General features: G+C 32.5%; 1 protein-coding gene across 11 annotated transcripts in view; it reads left to right on the top strand.

Annotated features, from left to right (window-relative positions):
• The window catches only part of LOC119636578 (protein muscleblind), a 216,865-nt gene that overhangs the window by 90,550 nt on the left and 106,181 nt on the right, over positions 1 to 20,134 (top strand). For 7 of the 11 annotated variants that reach the window (XM_038032004.1, XM_038031999.1, XM_038031998.1 and 4 more), the window contains one exon: positions 17,618 to 17,728. The exons of 1 other annotated variant lie outside the window; for it this stretch is intronic. The gene's annotated coding sequence lies outside the window, so the exon portion shown is untranslated. Of the gene's footprint in view, positions 1 to 14,050; positions 14,367 to 17,617; positions 17,729 to 18,493; positions 18,615 to 18,733; positions 18,887 to 20,134 lie in introns of those variants that run through there. 3 more of the 11 variants (XM_038031988.1, XM_038031989.1, XM_038031992.1) reach the window with 3 other exon arrangements.

Below are 20,134 nucleotides of genomic sequence, written 5' to 3'. Positions count from 1 at the left end.
AACATGTGCTTACCTCCCCATTTTTTGTGCAGCTTTTTAGCGCCTGATAGGGCAGGATTGGACGGTATGTGCTACCAAATCGATGCGCTAAGTCTGTAAAATCTCATAGTTTTATTTATTTTTAAATTTTCCCTAAAGCCGCCTCATGGTAAAATTATTTTTGTGAATAGAATTTTTCGCATAAATTACATATGAATTTATAATTTCCGTTTTCCGCTATTTACCATATGTTTATATATATATAAACAACAACAAAAACGCTTTAAAATGCAATGGAAACAACAATTGCCTTCAAGTGGTGAAAACATTGAAAACATTGCCGACATAAGCGCCCTATTACGTTCGATGGCTCATAAGCAAAACAGCAACAAAGAATATGACTCACTATAGTATTCTGCTAGAAAGGTGAGACTCTAGTAATGCCTGGAATGCAAATATGAAAGCGATATTTTCCCTATAGTCCTAACATCACAGACATTTTTGCAGAAGCGTTTTTTTATAGCCCCGAACATCTGGCAACAACGAGCAGCCAACACCTAAGACGACGCACCTAATAACGAATGTGATATTTGTAGACAACATTTCTTCTTCGTCTTGGACCTGTTTTGGAAGTGCCCGATATAAAAATTCATGCGAAGACCCAAGCTTATCACTTTTGGCGGCGAGGCTTTATTTTCTCTATCTGGCGGGATCTGAAAAAGTTTGCCTCTTATTAGCTGTCACATCCTTACGCAGTTGCTGAGTAATACTTACCCCACTTCCTCTGAAAACGGCTCGATGATTGGTTTGCCTCGTGGTTTGACATCCACGAGTTGTGAGGCAGGGGGGAAAACGTGTACCTACACAAAAATTCCGGTTTCATATACACATAGCTAGTATAGTGTGAGCATCGATGCTGTTACTGTCAGTTTTAATCTCCGTCTTCTAAAATGCAGCAAAACAACAACAATCTGCCACAGCAACACTGTCCTCTGTAAAATGTTATTTTTAATCTGGGGCGTAATCATGTAAGAAAAATTTGACTTTTACCAAACAGATGAACACAAAAGCGAAGGTTAACTTTCAGCTACGTGATTAACTCCTCGTTGCCGTTGTTACTGCATGACTGCGATTGCCACTGCTCTTGTAGGCGTCGTAATTGCTATGATTTTTACTGATACAGTCGCAGTTACTATTACACTTGCAGTTACTGTTACGGTTACGGCTACTATTAATCGTCCTGCTACCATTATGAAAATTACTTTGTAGTTTAGTCTCGCTTAATCTTCGGTTAACTTGGTACTTTTCATAATTAATTGGCATTGTTTTCTTGTCGCAGACGTGTGCAGTACGTTTGGCTTCTGCGTGGTAGTTTATGCTCATATAAATTCTTTAGTCAAGATGAGAAATGATTGTTATGGCTTTTGCTTTACCGTCAAATCGCATTCAGATGCCTTTTCTTTAGTCTCTTTGTAGTTAAGTTAATCCAAAATGAATTTCTTATATTGAATTCTGCATGACTTGAGAAATGTACATCTGTTGAAAATAAAAAGATAATCAACTAAATTCAAGATGATGGCCTGGCCGCCGTCTGTGCGAATAATCTGATAGTTGCAAGTGCAATAATATTATTGTTATAGCTATGTATATTATATTGGAAGAAACGAATTTGTTGTTGTTGTTCTCTCTTCAACTATAGGTTTTCGAAACTCTCAATATTAACACGTTCGCGGATATGAATATTGTAGTGAAATTAAGATTTTCTCGTTGTGTAATGCATTGTATTGATGTTGAAAAATTTAATCGGTATCGCGATAGAAGTTCATTGTACACTATAGTATTTTGACAAACTTTGCGTAATATATATCTGATCAAATTTTGGATATCTCAATTCATTTTAAAGAGCATTACCTCTCTGTTTTTGCGGTTCACTGAATGTGTCAACAGTTTCTACTGTGGGTATGTAAACAATGTCATCTATATTCGATCTAGACCACAAGGTTTTGGTTAAATCTGTTGGCACATTTTATGAAAATATTGCTGTGATTGCTGGCTCGGCTTTCGCTTTGGGGGGAAGAGAACGTGTATTGCAGATGCTTCCTACTTGTATTATTATTGATCCGCAAACTTCGCTAGGAGACATGAACTTCAATATTCCAACAACTTCTCTGACGCAATCTTTATTTTATTCTCTTCAATGCGCACATTTTATCTATAAAGCTACATATGAATCGTAAATTAAAGGCTTTTTGCATTTCAATGCCTCCAGCTCGTTCGATTGGCATTATTTCTTTGACTGGCATAGATTTGCGTAACACAAATGCAAGTAAGCGACTTTTTCCAGTTTAGATGCCATAAGCTTTGACAGTAAACTAGTTTTCGAGGGTCGCCTGCCGCTAACATCCCGTTTGTTAAGCAACTATACTAGAAACAGTTGACATCATTTCAAAAATATATATGCATATATATATATGTGATATTTACAAAAACATATTAATCTTCCTAATTTAGACGGAGTAGGCCTTCAAATCCAACTATAGTTTGATATTAATTTTATTGGTGAGTTTATAGAGCTGTTTTTGTACAGGTAGATGGTAGACAGTTTTATCAGCTAAATTCGATTTTATCTTCTCACCGTTTGTGGATTTTATGCGCAGATAACGTGAAGCACGCGAAAATGCTCCAAAAATCCATAACACAAGCTCCATGCGAAAAAATGATGTTTGCACTGTTTTTGTCCGAAGGTATGATGTACATTTGAAATGCAATTTGCAATAATTTTTTTATAAAATACTGAGAAAAACAAATATATGAGAAGGAAAACTTATAAAATATTTTTGGATCAAATCGTGATTTCCTACTTTTCTTTGTAATAATTTGCTCTACTGATATATTTATATATATCATGCTGCTGGTAATTGTAGACTTTTTATACGACCATTGAGTCGTCAAAAAACGGATGGATTTCGAACCATTTTCTGGCTGAAACAGACAGAATATAAGGGAGCGAAATTATATTTAAATATAAGTAGCAAAGGCACAAACCAAAAAAAAAAAAAATTCCCGGAAGGATTTAAAATAGCCTTCCCAACGATGCACTTTTTATATTCAGTCTTGCTCGGAGAAAATTTCTTAAGAAACTTTGGAATGCTTTGCTTTGCATAATATAGGCTACTATAGGAATACTTCTCCCAATGTTAACACTTTAGAAATGTCTCGCTCTCATTGCACACGTAAGCATGCGTGGGTTTGTGCGTAAACGAATGTAAATAGAGGCATTTATTGCTCTAACAAATATTAAATTGTTTTTTATTTTCTTCTTCTTCTTCTGCTATGTGCGTTAATATAATATATAATACATAGACCATGCTTTTTAAACGAAGTGAGATAGAGAAGAGGAGCACGACAGAGACTGTGTACACTACAAGGCTTATGGAAACGCAACTATGGCAAGCAGATACCACGTGCTTTTACAGAAGAAGAATCGACTATAAAAAAACGTTGACTTTCTTAAGAAAATTATTTTTAAATGCATTCGAATAAAATTTGATCGAAAAGTAAAAATTGTGGCGTTTAAAAAATTTCAAGTTTATTTAAAATATTATATGTTTATAAACATAAACGTCTGGTGTTGTTTTTATTTACTTAAATCTATTTTATATTATTAAAATTATTATTATTATTTACCTTATTCGGGTAGATTTTAAGCAAGCTTACGTTATTATATAATTCTGAAATTTTTACTTTGCATATTTATATATATTAGATCAAGTCATAAGCAATCTACGATGCAGCTAAGTAAGCAGAGTCTATTGTTCGTACTTACCCACTGTAGTCCCTCGACACAAACGAGTTTTTGTTTTCTCTATATAGACGAGGATTCAGTTCAGTCTTCCACCAACTGTTTTATATGCTGCATATTAGATGCAACTGCAAAAAGTCCATATTCTACGTGCTAGCCAACTAGGGTTTTTGTTTCCCGCATCTAGCAATGGTTTGAGAGATTTTTGAGAAAATCAAATGAGAAGCGCTCCATTGAGCCAATTAAACCTTGTTGAATTGAAAATGTTGATTTCAGAAACTGGCACCTCTTCCCACCTGTGCGAATGCACCCACAAACTTTTCACATCAAATTATTTGAACAAGCGCTTCTAAGGTAGAATATTTTTTTGACCTGGATGATTGTGCAGTTGAATCCGTTCTAAATTGGCTTTTCGATAGAGTGAAAGGGAGTAATTAAATTATATCCATCGACCATGGTCTAAACTATAGTTGTACAATTCGCTATATATAAGGAATAGAAAATTAATCCAAACTTATTAGATCGAGTCATAAGTAATCTCGTATGCAGCTAAGTAGAGGTATTTACCCACTATAGTCCACTATATAGTTTTCAGCTGTTCTATATGGTGCATGTTACATGGTACTGTCTTTTTTTTTTCTTCACCTCGAAATGTCCTTATTTGACATGTAATCCTTTGGGAGTTCTAATAAAGCAATAGCGCTAGGACGACAACTTAAAAATATGTAGCGTAAGCGGTGAGGCACCGATAACTGATCGGGCAGTCACAAATTGGTTTGTTAAATTCCGTTCTAGAGATACGACCTTAAAAAACGGGATGTCCTTCCGACTTTGAAGATAACCTTTAGGTTAGAGGTATAGCAAAAATTTCGAATACCTCACAATCAACGGTTAAATTAATAGAATTTTGTTGTTCAATGAAAAGAAAATAAATGTTTGATAAAAAAAACGGAAGTTACTTATGCTTCGACCTAATAATATAAGATGTTTGATCGCTAAACCTCCTTCGCTCGATATACATTGTAATAAATATCGCACAATTTGCCTACGTTCTATATATACGCAACATAGGTGCGTTTATATTAAATAAACGGCCTCTATATAATAGAGAAAAAAACAATTTAAAGTTCATGTTGCTCTGCTGATGACGTGCGCTTGACATATATATTTGCATAAAAAATAACAATTAGCAGACTGCAAGGTTTCATACGCCCTTATTAGAAAATGTCATTTACTTTTATTATAGAATAGAATTGGAAATTGGCATTTTTATTACTCCAAGCAAAAAATAAAATATTTTTATTTATATCTTTCTTTTTCTTCTTCCTCTACATAAATTAATAAATGCTATTCATTAATAACCACATATTATGGAAACTTCAGCATATTTCCTAGTGGTGGCGAAGGAAACAGAAAGAGATAGAGACGACACATGCGGTATAGGGTTTATGAAAACCGAGTATAACCTGCACATCGTCGGAGCGGGTATTAATTGAAATTTCACACAATTCTCTTAAAAAATTCTGATAAAAAATTTCTCCAAGTAAAACGGAATGTAGTCTGTACATCTTTGGATCAAGGATTCACGCAGTGCCAGGGTTAGCAGTGCTAAGCAAACTTTTCTAAAAATTTTTTCACATTTAATTTTAACTAATTATTTAACGTAGAGAGAGGTTTTGGTTTTAAAAAAATTCTGGCTTAAATCCTGCGGGAAGTTCATTTAACAGAACTCTGTTAACGGATCGACGAGCGCTGTTCAAATTCTTGGTTTGTGCCTTTGCTAACTGCCATTAGACAGGATTCCTTCTACGCCGACTACCCAACTTGAGATCCATTTTGAAGACATAGTTATTGCTATAGGATGATTAAAAGTCGGCCTTGCCCCATTGTAACGTGTCAATTTGTTTTCAACCATCGGTATAATTTGTAATAATCGTTGAAGAAAAACTAGTAATGAGAAGCAGGTGGATGGATAACCGATTTATATATGAACTAATGTCTAATGCTTTATGAATCCTTATATAATTGTTATATACTTAATGACTAACTTAATGTGTAAAATTACACAAAAGAAAAAAATTTTGTTTTATTTTCGAACGTATGATTTGTATGGGAAATCCAAGTTTGGCGTACGCACGATGCACACAAAACGATTTCAAATTTCATATAATTTCATAGATAATCTACAAAATTACATGCAATGCATATTTCATATAATATTTTATTAATTTTTTTGCTTTGCTTTTTCGTGCGGACGTGAATTCATTCACATGTATATTCGATTTTCATTCAATATTGTTTAGATACATATATTTATATTAAGGATGTGTGCTACAGAATGATGATAATCGCTAATAAGACAAAAAGATTCAAATTTTGCTGATGTTAAAAAAAAAACCAAAAAAAAAAAAAAAAACAGCAGTGAATACATGATTATTTATTCGTAGTATATGGGAAAATGAGAGAAATTTTAGTAAAGCTTTTCTGTGCTGCCTTTCATTGTTTTACATATTTTTGTACAAAAACTCTCATTCGAAAATGAAAAAAATTATATAAGGAGAGGAAAAATGAGAAAAAAAAATTTTTTTTTTTGAAAATGAAAAAATCTATCAATATAAAATGGAACGCTATGTCAATTTAAAATTGAAAAAATTTGATTTGCAAATGAATTTAAATCTTATAGTCGCTCCAAGCCATCTAATAAATATCTCGTATCACTTCCTCATCTTATGCGATTCTTGACCTATGTTATTACCATAGAAATGTTTATATCTGAAATGATGGCTCTTATAGGGTTAGAAAGCAGAAAAATATATCCATGTAGTTCGAACTTATCAAAGCGAATTTGCAAAGCTAACCAATCGCTATCTTTTTTCATAGTGAAAACCGCGTACCCTAAGAAGTGATTCATCATAAGCAGAATCAACCTATGATTGGCCTTTGGCCGAGCTTTTATCAATGCCCGATCGGCAACGACCAAACATCAATTAATCGGTCGTACACATCCCAAGCTATTGATCATACCCTATCACTCTCTCCCTATCTCTTTCTGGCTATCATAAGGTAAATATTTCCTAAGTGATATTGAAAAAAAAAAAAGGAAAAAATATAGGAAACTGGGTGTGAAGATAAATTCGATTGTAACTAGCAAAGACGTGTGGCAACACTCTTAACGGAGCTCTGTAAACTGATTACGATCAGGTAATGAATACTTTTCAAACAAGCTAAGCTCAGTACTTTTATTGCGATTAGTAGTAAATTGAACATATAGATACAAGAAGAGTTATCAGATGGTAGTCAGATGGTAAGATATGCTATATAATAAAAGGTGGGTCTCTCTCAAACGTCCCATTTGTTGCATGCGTGTGCAAAAATTTAATGTTCCCCAACTTGTGTAAGGTTTGTGTTTGATGAAAATGAAAAAACATCATTTGGTTATCGCTATACTTGCAATACTTGGAAAATACATAAAAAAAAACCTTTTTCAGGTAAAAATCTCTATTACCATGACTCTGATCACCAATGCCCGATTATCGTTAGAATTATCAAAATTACGAAAATTGAGAATCAAAGCTAAAACTAGACTCATTTACTTTTAATTGAATTTTATGGTTCAATATCGGATATGAAGGCAAAGTGAAGTGTTTAAAGTAAGGCGGCAGTGGTGTACAACAGCCTAGGCATTAATGAATATCGTAAACCGAACATGGTTTGTTTTTCGTTTCGTCTGTTTGTCTCTTCTGTGTGTATTGTTTTGTTTTATAGAGTAATAATAAAGTGAGAGATAACATTATTTACTACTATCCAACAAAAAAAAAAACATTAAGCATATGCTGCATATGCTTAATCTCAATCAAAAAGATTCGGGAATTTATCGGCCAAATAATTCGCATTTAAAACTTTTCCTGACGACTTAACTGAAAAAATGCGAAAAATATTGAAAAACTGCAGCCAATGTAAATTCAGTAGAATTATCGCTAGATTATTAGTTAGGGAGAGGGGGGGGGGAGGGAAAAAGATGGTAATAAATTTATTTTAAAATATAAGAATTTATTCCCAGTACTTTTTCTCCGAACTTATTTTGTGCATATGAATGCATATAAAATGTTCAAATGTTCGCATACATCAATATTTGCACTATTAGAGCGAAATATGCTTTAATGGTAAATTGGTTCATTATCCGTGTATGTGTGTAAACCTTTGCAAGTGCGGCTATATGTGTGTGCGTTTCACAAAACATCTCTCAATTACCGCGATTATTTTGTCAAATTGAATTTATTACGCCACATAAAACATGATTACATTTACACACACTATTTTGCATTCTATGCGAAGCATAGCGAAGCAACAACATTGCATATGTAAACGAAACGAGGGACAGTCAATTACGGATGTGTGTATATATACATATATATATATATATGTACATGAACGCACGGATCAGTCAATAATTCATTGAATATTCTTTGAGGATTCCGCAAAATCATAGCAGGCGCCCTGCTGTGGTTGTTTTGTAGACATACGTTGTTATATCATTTGCATGTGAAATTTATATTTTGAAATAAATAAACAAAAAAAAAAGGAACACGTAATTATTAAAGCATAACAAACCTAAAAATATAATGTACAAAATTTTTAAATTTATTTATCGCGAAATAACATAAAATTTAAGCTCATAATGTGTCTTGCGCCGAATCTCATAAATGTCAATAAAAACGATAAGTTTCTTATCTGAGCTGCCAAAGCATAGCATAGGTGATATTGTGAGTCATTAAAAAATGACTTGTTAGGCGGGGATTAGGATTCAAGGTTGCATTATTTTGTGCTAATTGTCCCGTACGTTGTATAGATGTAAAAGTATAAAGTACTTACACAATTGCTTCCTGCACCTACTGAAGCATGCAAATATTTTAATTTTCTTATTCGTTTTGTAACACTTGGAGATATGAAGCAGCGAATTACTCTTCAATTTATGTAGAATCTATCCTGCTAACAGTGCCAATCCATTGAGTTTATGTCATACTTGCGTAGCTTAATTAGCTTAACGTAACCTTGCAGGTGGTACGTGGTGTCTTGTGAGGAAATTCGTATCGAAGGGTGCATCGCTTCCCCGTCAGCGTTTCAGCAAGAAGTGTAAGAACTGAGGTTTATAGTGCTTCCTTAGGCCAATGAGTTAATTATAACCTGAATTATACACACACTGCATATTTTTGAGAGAAACTAGAAAAAGTTGATATCTCTCTCTCTCTCTCTCTGGGATCGGAAATGAAGTTTCGCGGGGCAGACCCTTAGTTGATAACAAGGAATTTCAAATATCGTTGTTGATTCTTGCAAGTTCCTTGTAGTCGAAAGATCTAAAAGGCAACATTGAAAATTCAGACCTATATTTTAATTTATTACAATCCGGAAATCAAGTTTTAACGAACTAACTGCGAAGTAAGTGAAAAAATTTCTTAACATTCTCACGAAAAATGATGTGGAATTTACAAAAGGTGTAGCTTCAAAATTTGACTCGGACAAATAATAATAATGTATGTTAATATAAAAGTGACGGTCTCAGAAAGTCTGGGACATCAAACCCCTTTTTTGGTGGCCAGTGTATGATATGCGTCTTATATAGCATATAGCATTGAATTTGTTCATTAATTAGCTTTTCATTTTATCAACACGTTTGCAATGCCCAGAAGGGAGCATCAGGGACTACCCGATAAAATATACATATTCTTGTTCAACAGCAAATCCTAAATCGATGTCCGTCCGTCCGTCTGTGTAATGTCTGTTGTAAACATTCTCAGGATGAAGATATCAACTTGGCAGTAACATTGGAAGTACTTCCATATATATATATATATATATATATATATATTTTTTTTTTTTTTTTGATCAACATAAAATCGTAGTTCAATTTAGTCGTGTCCAACCATTTGCCCTCTGTATGCCATGTTTACGGTGGCAGACAATTAAATTTGTCATACTAGGGGGAATACGATGGAATCTGGTGGGATATACCAAAGTATTGTTAAAATGAGTAGTAGTTTATTTCCATCAAAAACAAGAGCCAATACAATTTTGATGACTTTCTTCTACGTGACCAGACTCACTCCAGAGTATAAGTAACGGTCGATCACTTGTCGCAGTTTTAGATTTTTCTTCATCAAAAACGAAATCAAGTAAAGATACCGAACAAACTAGTCGTATAAGACCAACATGTTGTAAACACGAATCGTCTCTTTACAGATATGAATATTTGCAAACAGGTGCGAAAATTTATAATAAGCTTTCATATCTAAGATACGTACATACCTTAATATAAATTTCTTTCTGTACCTTGTCAAGATTGACGATAAATCCTAAATATTATTTTCATTCGTTATGAAAATAATTAATGGTGAACAAAAATAATTAAGTAAAAAACTTATACTCGGTCGTGACCGGGTCCCTTTATACCCATCATCGTTATTCTAAAAAAGACTTAAAAACAGGAAAGTAACGAAATTTTCGATACTCTATGATAATGGGTGGGCGCAGCAGACTTGCTTTATTTTCAGCACAAAGATTAAGATTTATATGCTATACGTTCGGTCATTGTAGGCGTGTTTTTAATCCGTCACTACTTGATCCCAAGCATGCATTAGAGGTGTCTTCTTCTGCTTCTTGTTTCATTACCCATCCATTACCGGACGGTAGACCATCATTTTTTTTATCCTTAAAACACGGGCGGCCTTCCTCTATTAGGTGTAGGAATTCATATTTTTAATAGCTCATGCTCAGAGTTTATTCCTATCAAGAATTCAGCATTGAACCTGCGATCTACCCACGACATTTTTAGAATTCTATGGTAAGACCACATCTCAAAAATTTCCAATCTATTCATTGCACTGATTTTTAATGCCCATGATTCTGGGCGATATAAAGGATTTCATAAAACGAAAGCAAATGCGGAGTGATAAGCTAATTTCCCGTCTTGCTAGAATTTTCTGATATTTCGTATACGACCATCTAGCCACTTCCATTTTGGGTATCAATTGATAGATGATCATTTAGGATATCAACTAATTTCTCAATGCTCTACAGTGTCAAACCTTTTTTCATAGTTTATAAAATGTAGAAAACGTTTTTGATTCGTTCGTCTTACGAATCGGAAACAGAATACTAATATTAGGATTATAGCCACATTTTTACGTTGCAAATTGAATGTAATGTGCAAGTTGCCCATAGTCTATAAAAATATTTTCAATTGCATTCTAATTCTACCAGCAACTCGTTTCAATCCAGGGTACCAAATCATCTACATAAACAAAACCTATTTCCACTATAAACCTATAAAGAAAAGAAGCATTTGCAAAAAAACCGTTGTACTTGTAATAACATAACGACAGCAAGTACATGTTATGTTGTGTTTTATTTATACACCTGTTTATCTATTCGCGAAGTTATAAAACTGGGAGTTGAAGATCCCCACGGCTCGTCTGCCTATAGCTGAGTTCCTTTGAAATGTCTAATTACAAGAGAGACCACAGCGGTCTTTGTAACATAATTAAAACAAAAAAAAAAAAAAAATTATCTTAAAGTACAATAAGAACATGTTAACCCCAATGTGCTCATTTTAGGGTCTACGTTAGATAAAGCGCTTCAAACACATTTGTTTATCTATTTTTCTATGAATGATGGAAACAATAATTCAGAAATTCCAAAAGACTATCCGAGATGGTCATACAAATACCGCCAATCTCCCATGGCGATGGACGAGTATTATGAACTCAATTAGTTATCAAGTAAATGCATTAATGAATACCGGGAGAATAATGCTTACCTAGAATGATAATACAAAAAATGCATATTTACCACTACATGTGCTTGTTATAGTCAGTCCACTGTTAGTAGAACAACGAAAAAGAATTTTTTTTTGAAAGCATTCAGAACTATGTTCTGCTAGTGATTGATACTGAATTCTATAAACAAATTTTTTATGCATGTGTGTGTATAGATTTTTAGGAACCTGCTTTCTTATAATCTGGAAACTATTTTTAACTCATTCAATCCAACCAGAATTTGAATGCAAAGGCAAATCATGTTGAATTTCTTTCACCGGTTTTCACACATACCCGTACATTTATATTCCAATTTAAATTCTCTTCTTATTTAATTCTCTGCATGAGAGCTACATAGATATATTCTCTTACATTTCATTATCTATATATATATATATATATATATATAGTGCATCTTTATAAACACGTATCGAAAGAAATTTTTCAGTTTATAACACATGTATATGTATACTCTTCAAGAGTTTTCATCAAGTCTAGTTTGGTAGATTTCAAAGCTTTAGACTAATAAAAGAAATAAAATGAAGTGAAATAAGTGTAATTAGTAGCAATACATGTGAGATATGAGTTGTAGCATGTAATTTTTGACACTTTCCATTTAAATATATATGAGATACGAGTTGTAGCATGTAATTTTTGACACTATCCAATAATTGCTCAATTCAAAAATATATGCATATATTAATACATATAAATATATAAGCGTGCACATATACGAAACTATTTTACTCATCGTAAAGCATGCAAAATATGAGAACTTTTCATCGGGTTAAGAACTTGGACCTAAGACAATAACTTATGCAATAAATTATGCAAAAGACTTTTGAAAGAGTGCAACTGCTGTTTGCATTTGCATTCATTCAATTACAATTAACTCACGACTTCTCTCTGCTTTGCCATTTATAAGACCTCTTTCTCATAATAGTAACAAGCAGCAGTTCTCGTAAGCCTGGCGGACGAACGATTTGTATTATTCTAAATCGTAATAATAGGTACGGCTCTTATGCTCTTTTATATGCTATCCCGTCTTGTAATCTTTGCTATCAAATCAATGCGAACAGAATATACTTTGTTCCGGTTTTCCTATTTACTTTAGCGAATATTGAAGCAATTAGCAAAAAGTTTGCCTCAATGAAAGGCTATAGTAAATCGGTATTTACCTTAAGAGTTACTAACTAATCGTCGTTATCTTTAATTTTATTTCCCATTAATGCCTATTTAAGAGAGTTTTACTTTCGGTCGTTCGTACTCTTAGGCATATTGTTTCTCTTTATTAGAAAAATTTTCATTTTGTTAATGGCATTTTTTAGTGTTTGCTTAATGACACAACCATTATACAGCGATATTAATGCAATTAGTACCTTTTTCTGCAATGACATCAAGTATTATGTTATTTGACGAAATTATCGTAAAGATGGTTATGCCTTAATGTTAGATAAACGGGAGAATTTTCAATGTTTTTTAATAAAAATATATTTCAATTATATATTTTTTTTTTTTTTCATTATTTCTTGAAGAGAAAAAAAAAAAAACAAAAACTGGACTAATAACTTCTAAAGAAAATATATATATATATACAATGTATTTAAGTATACACGCATTGTAGACATATCGCTCACATACACATTTTTATTTAGTATGAATAACAACAATAATGTAACAGACTGGTCGGCTGGCTTGCTTGCTTGCTTTTATTTTTCTTGTTTGATTGGTTTTGCTTTGTTTGTGTATAAGCGCCAGCAGTCGCTCTCCGAGTAGGTTTTGTGCTTTTTTATACGATGATGACGGCATTATGCATACACATGCATAAAAACGTAAATACACATACAATTGTACACCTTCGAAACTAGCAAAAGCATATATATCAAAAGAACTAACATGAGACTTTCAATGGTATATTATATGAATTCAGTCTGTGTTCAGACGTTCAGTGCGGCACAGCTTTCTTGGATTTATTATAAAAGTAGTTTTGTGTTTACTTTAATTATATTTAATTTATTTCTTTAATATTATTATCTATTTTTGTGACTTAATTCAACAAAACCGACTAATTAGTAATAAACGAAAAACAAAACAAAAAAAATTTGTTTTTAATATTTTTTTTTTTTTTTATTAACATAAAAAGCGGTAACTCTTGCCAAATCGAAACCGGATTTTCTTAATTTTTGTGGTTTTGTTTCATAAATAAATTTCATAAATGAATTTTTATTGTAGTTTATGAAAAAAAAAGAAGAAGAAAAAAAATAGTAAAAAAAGAAGAAAGAAAGAAAATTATTTTTAACAAATTTTATTATGTGTTTCGCGTCTCAAAAGAGCAAAAAAAAAAAGTAATAGTGTGTGTTTGTGCATACTCACCTTGAGAATTCCGCGCTAAAAAAAAGTTATTAATTTTAAATAAACAAAATTTATAATACTCTTGTGAGTGTGTATATATGTGTATATCATCACATATATTTATTGTATTTAAAATTGAGCGATTTTGGTGAAAAAAATTTTTTTTTTTTTTACAAGAATAAGAACAACCCAGAGATATGCGTAAATGCTCCTTAATCGTCAGCGTGTTACATTAAGTTACCCGTTGACGTATCGCTCGGTATACTCGCGCTTTAACTTCTCAAATATCTTAGAAAACCGAAGTAATCTCGTTTTTTGTACTTTTTGTTTTTATAAAGTTGCAAATATCTTTTAAACGAAAAAGGTGTTCGCCGAGTACTGCTGCGCTAGGCGATAATCAAGAAAAGCCATGATTGCACATGGTACGTAAGTTTTGTGCAGTGAAAACCAATACTACATAGACTACATCTAATAGCTGTCATGTTTAGATAAACTACAAACTACATACTTTTTGCTAAAGTGTTTCCATAAAAAGTTTACATCAAACCCAAACCATTGCTTAAGCATGCATTGTCTACTGTGACGACAAATACGATGAGACATTTCAAACAGCTGATTTCGTGTGTAGATAGATGCGCTAAATCAAAAATTCATGTCTTCAAGATTCAAGCTTAACTAAGGCAGTAATTAATGAAAACGAAAACTTTTTTTTTTTTATAAAAAATGCTTGAAATATATGTTAATATATATAAACCATTTTAAGAAATATCAGTAAAAACTTGCACATCAACGTGTGACACGAATTTTTGGATTTGGCCTCACTACACCCTACACCATTTGCGGTATACGTGTATGCAATTTGTGGTTTATGTGTCTACATGCAGAAGAATTTGCGCTGGACTCATATAAGATTTATTACAAAAAATAAGTCTTCATATGACAAAGAATTCTGATTCTGATACTCGGCATTTTCGGCTTAGAATTAGTACAATGTAGCGGCATTTTTTTTGGCTCATAAAAAGAAGTCTTTTGTTTCAAGGCAGCGTTAGGGATATCCAATTCTCCCCATTTTTTTCCAGTCTATTCGCTAAAGTGATTAGTTCCTGAGAACGCCGCGAAATACACACAAATTCGGTTCAGTAAAGCGATTCACAATACCAGCCGCAATCTTTCTTTCATGATTCTTTCTTTGTTTCTTTCATTAGATATCAGAAAAATTATCCCCTACGTGACGTGAACTATTTTGCCTATCAAAGGCATCATAAATTAAGGCTTGAAGATGAGTAAGAGCTTTTTAAAAAACTTGGTCGATCCAAACATATTGATAGCGTGCTGTTCTCGGATTAAAAGGCAAAACTTGACAGTCTTGGGGATGTTTTTTGGAAGCTGCATACGCAGCATCTACCCAATGTTTTTCCCAATATGTTTATGTCACTTGTGTCTTTGTGTAGCAGCCTATACAAGCTCTCTCAACAGCAAAAGAAGATAAGATACGATGTTAATGCTCCTCAAAGGATATTCATTCGATCATTATTGAGATAATTTATTTGGCAAGCCTTTCGACTTCTACGCACTACTGCAACCTACTACAGACCCAAAATTCAACTCGTCTTCCAATATTCCCAAATCAACACACTACACAACCACGCTACAATGTTCTGGAATATGGGCACAGGCTGGTGTATATTAATATTTATTTTTTTGTTACTTATATGTTTTGCAAATAAGTTTACAAAGCACGGATTTAAAAGCTGCCTAATAAATAAGATCATATGCAAGCCTATATTAAAAACTCTAAGGCACTTGAGATTTGAGCTCATTGATCTTTAAATTGTTACTCGTAATCGCTTGCCTACTCTCGGCTACTCGTGCCGAGTATACATGTATATAAATATATAGTGTAGTGCATACATATATATGATATATATATATATATAATATAGCATATGTATATAGTATATATATATATATAGTATATATGTACTATACAATATATATACATATATTGATATTGATATGTTGAAGACGCGTTTGGTCCGAAAAAATTTGAGAAAATAAAATTGCTTGATCCCTAACGGTAGCTTTTCTAAGTGAATGTCCCACATTTTTTACTTTTGATGGTGTTTGTGTTAAGCAATGTGTCGACAAGAAGGAATTTCTATAACAAAAATAAGCAAAAATGAATTTTTTTCTCATTAATCAACATAGACGTCTCTAAAAAGTCCATGTTTTTTCTAAAAAGAGCGCAATCCTCGAAGACCGCTTATCGACATTTGATATCATTTAGTTCAGTTGTTGTTGTTAGACTTATATAATCGTGTTAGCGCTTATATGGAATTTAATTATTTTCAAAACAATGGCAAAAGTCCGAATTGCATTCAAACTGACCTTGAGCTTGCAAAAAGTTACGATGACGCTTCTCCGAATTTATTGTTACTTCCCCGATTTCAAAGGAGTTTAGAAAGACAATTATGATGCTGAACGCAGTGAGCGAATTCATGCCAAGGATGCTTAAATTAGATCTGAAAATTATTTTCGATTATGCAAGATGGCTGATGTCTGAAAAATGAGGAAATCGCGTTCCAACGGATGTCGCGTTTAGAAGTTACATTGAATGATACATCGCCCGCTAAGGATGCCATAATAGCAACTTTTCCAAAAAAAAAAAAAAGGTTCCGCTTTCTTACTTAGGTCTTAGGTGAGCTGCGTGCCAATGTATTATTTATTTTAATGTTATAATCATCGATAATTGTTACTTTCTCAAATCAGTTACAAAACAAGGAGAACAACTATGTAAGATTTTGTTTCCTTTTATAAACGGGATACAGTAGCAGATTTAAATACAAAGTGTAACATTGTTTGCACAGAGGCAGAGGAAGTAAAAATGGAAAATGTGCATAACTTGGGCTCTCTGCCTCTGTTAATTCAAAGCGTATGAAGACTTTCTTTGATAGACCAACCTCTACTAGCTACTAGAGATAAGAGTACTTATGTTACGTTTTTTAATGGCGATAAGCAGCAAAAGGTTTGAAAAGATGCAAGAAAGGACTACACTTAATTTCGCAATGACGTTGTACGTCTTAACGAACATCTCAAGAATAAAATTTGCATTCCTTTAGCCTACAAAAATAATCATTGAGCAGAATTGTCTGAGAAATATGATATATCGAAATTTCTTTCTGATCAACCCAAGATTGACAACCATTTTGTTTATAATGGAATTAATTTCGTTTTTTTGTTTTTTGTTTTTTTTTTTTTTTTAGGTAGAGCGTAAAGCCATTTAAAGTCATCGCCACATTGCTTTCGTAGTGTTTCACACTTTTCTTCCTTTTTGTTTTCTTTTTCTTTTTGTTATTACATATTTCTTATGCATTAGCCTTGTATGACAATATATTTACATACATATGTATGTATGTAAAGCTTACGGAACTTGGTGTTGCTTGGGGTGTTTATATTATTATTGTATGTATACAATTTAGTTAGTTAATGCTGTTTGTTATAATTCATTTCGTATATTTATCATTATCGGAACACGGTGGTGTATTGCAGTTCGCATGCAGTAACCAACCGTACCGTGTTTAAACTAATTTAGTATTTCTATTTAATATACACATATTTATTCCTAATTCAATTAACAGAATCTTTTTCTTTTTTCTTGCTTTTCTCATTACAGATTTACAACAATAACAATAATAATAGCTACCTTAGTGCAAATATGAGAACACGTTTAACAACATTGTGCAATAGTGTACATCGAGGCATAAAAAGTTATTTTCCTAAATGTGTATGATATTCCAAAATAGAAAAAAATCACATAAAATTATTATTTAATATATATATATAAAAAAAAAAAAAAGAAAAAGAACAAAGCTAATCGTATTCATATCCTTATATGCGACGTGTGCCCATGAAAAATACATGCAAAAATTTATTTATTTCATATAAATGAATTTATAAGAAGAAAATTAGTTTAAGATAAACAAGCGAGAAAATTAGTATTATTTTAAAACCAAATGAAAGTCATTTCATGCGGACGGCCATGAGAATGACTTTTACAATACCTATGCATCGCATCTATGGGAGATGAGTATTTTTAAACTTCTTTCTATCCTAGAATGGCATTGATATGTTCTCGAAAAGAATTTTAGAATTATATTTTAGTATATAAATACATGTTAAGAATGGTTCCCAATCGTCTACCGATATATGTTTCCATGTCATAAAATATGCCAATTATGTTATGACAAGGGCGGTTAAATTCTGCTAAAAGCAAAGTTATCTGACGTATTTAGTATGAAGATTGCTTTTCTTCTGCTTTTCGAAAACTTTCCTGGATCTTCCCTTTGTCCTAGTCCTTCTTTGGCACTAGCCATAACAGCTTGTAACCGTGTTTCCTTCTCATTCGTAAGAAATTTGGTATTCAAGTGTAAGATTTCCCCAAAGTCAATCTTGTTGCAAACGCTTATAGCTGCCTTATGACGTTACGGTCTATCAGTTCGGCTATGTTTGCTATGTTTGCTGTTTTTTTTTTTTTTTTTGTTTTTAATCGTTCCGATTCCCAGTAGAGTTCTTTTTTTCTCCTTCCAAATCCTGAATTATGAAAGAAAATAAAAGAAAAAAATGCGATATAAATCAAAACAGAGTAAGGGAGTGCTGTGTTTCTTAAAGGAGTACGTATGGTCATCCTAAGCTTTTTTTATCGCTTTCTTAATGTCTTTGTTCAGTCATCTATTTCCTTTATTTTCTCCTTGTTTTTCTATAAATTATTACCTGTCTTTATTAACTGCAGACTGCTTCATAATTTAGCGCCCTCCACATATGTATTCTCCACGAACTTAGGTTTAATCTAATATTGCGTTGTGCAGTAAGCACACAGCTTGTGGCCAGTATGATCTTCTTTTCTTTTCTTGCTTTCTTTTACATTTCAAACTGGTATACACTGGTAAGTTCTCCTTCGTCTTGTCTTGTCTTGAACTTTACGTTATTGGGCATAAACAAATTTTCCATGCTAGAGTAAGAACGAACTGTTTACTATCTATACATTGCATTGTTTGCATTTTCCTCCAGTTTACTAACAACCATTCATTGTCTCAAGCTTTCAATTTCAAATGTAATATTATTTCCCCTTATTTGTCGTTTGTTCACTTAAAAGTCACTCATTCATATTACCTCCTACTACGTATGCTTCAAATTTTTACTTATAGATGTTAAACTATTTTTATATCAAATCTATTCATCGCTGCCGAATATATTCTCGCTTGTTTTTCCTAAGAAATTGGCTTTTTTTATATATATATGGATATAGAATTTAAGTAACGTAGATGGATTGGAAGCTGCTTTCGTCTTTTCAATGCAATTGAAAGGAACTTACTATATGTAGAAAATGATGTGTGTCTAGTTCTAGACATCTATTTTCAATATCAATACCGAATTCCAACATTTGTAAGCTTATATTTGCGCATGCGTAAAATTGATTGCTTGATGTAAACGTAAGAAATAAGATTCAAATGAATTGCGATCGCTTGTAATAGTATGCCTTTTTTTTTGTTTTAATTCTAAGCTTTGCAACTAGTAATAAAAGTAGTCGAGAAACGCATAAGGATTTTTATATGTAAGCCGGTCTTTTTAGAAATAGCATAAGTCCAAAACAACAAAAGTTGGCTGCTTCCATATTGAGTTGACGCAATTGGTAAACAATATATTTATGATTATAAGGATTATGTGCACATACACACACACACACACATACACGCTAATACATTTTAAATACCTATTGGATTTAGGTCATTTACAAATAGAGATGCTTTATATACGATTTAGTATTGCTTAAGTAACACTATTTAAAATTAATGAATGCCGTAGGAATGAAATATGCCGCTTACGATATATTCGTGGTATCAATTAAAAGAAGGTTGAGGTAAACTTACTTAGCCGTATAAAATATACGAATCAAGCGAATAAATTGCGACGATAATCTTTCGTTTATACGCATGCTGCACATAATCATTTAAAATAATATTGAATGGATTATCTACCCAATTACAAAAATTTCATGTCAACATTTTTCAACGATAAAACCGATCCGATTAAGTAAACATTATAACTACTTGTGTGTTACTTTTTTCCTTTTACCATCGAACAAGACGAATGCAGCTTTCATGTATTGCATGTGTTTGTGTACTTACGCGCC

This window comes from Glossina fuscipes, unplaced genomic scaffold, assembly GCF_014805625.2.
Source record: "Glossina fuscipes isolate IAEA_lab_2018 unplaced genomic scaffold, Yale_Gfus_2 28, whole genome shotgun sequence".
NCBI lineage: Eukaryota > Metazoa > Arthropoda > Insecta > Diptera > Glossinidae > Glossina > Glossina fuscipes.
Note: the sequence above shows the minus strand (reverse complement) of the source record. Positions and strands in the feature narration are given on the sequence as shown.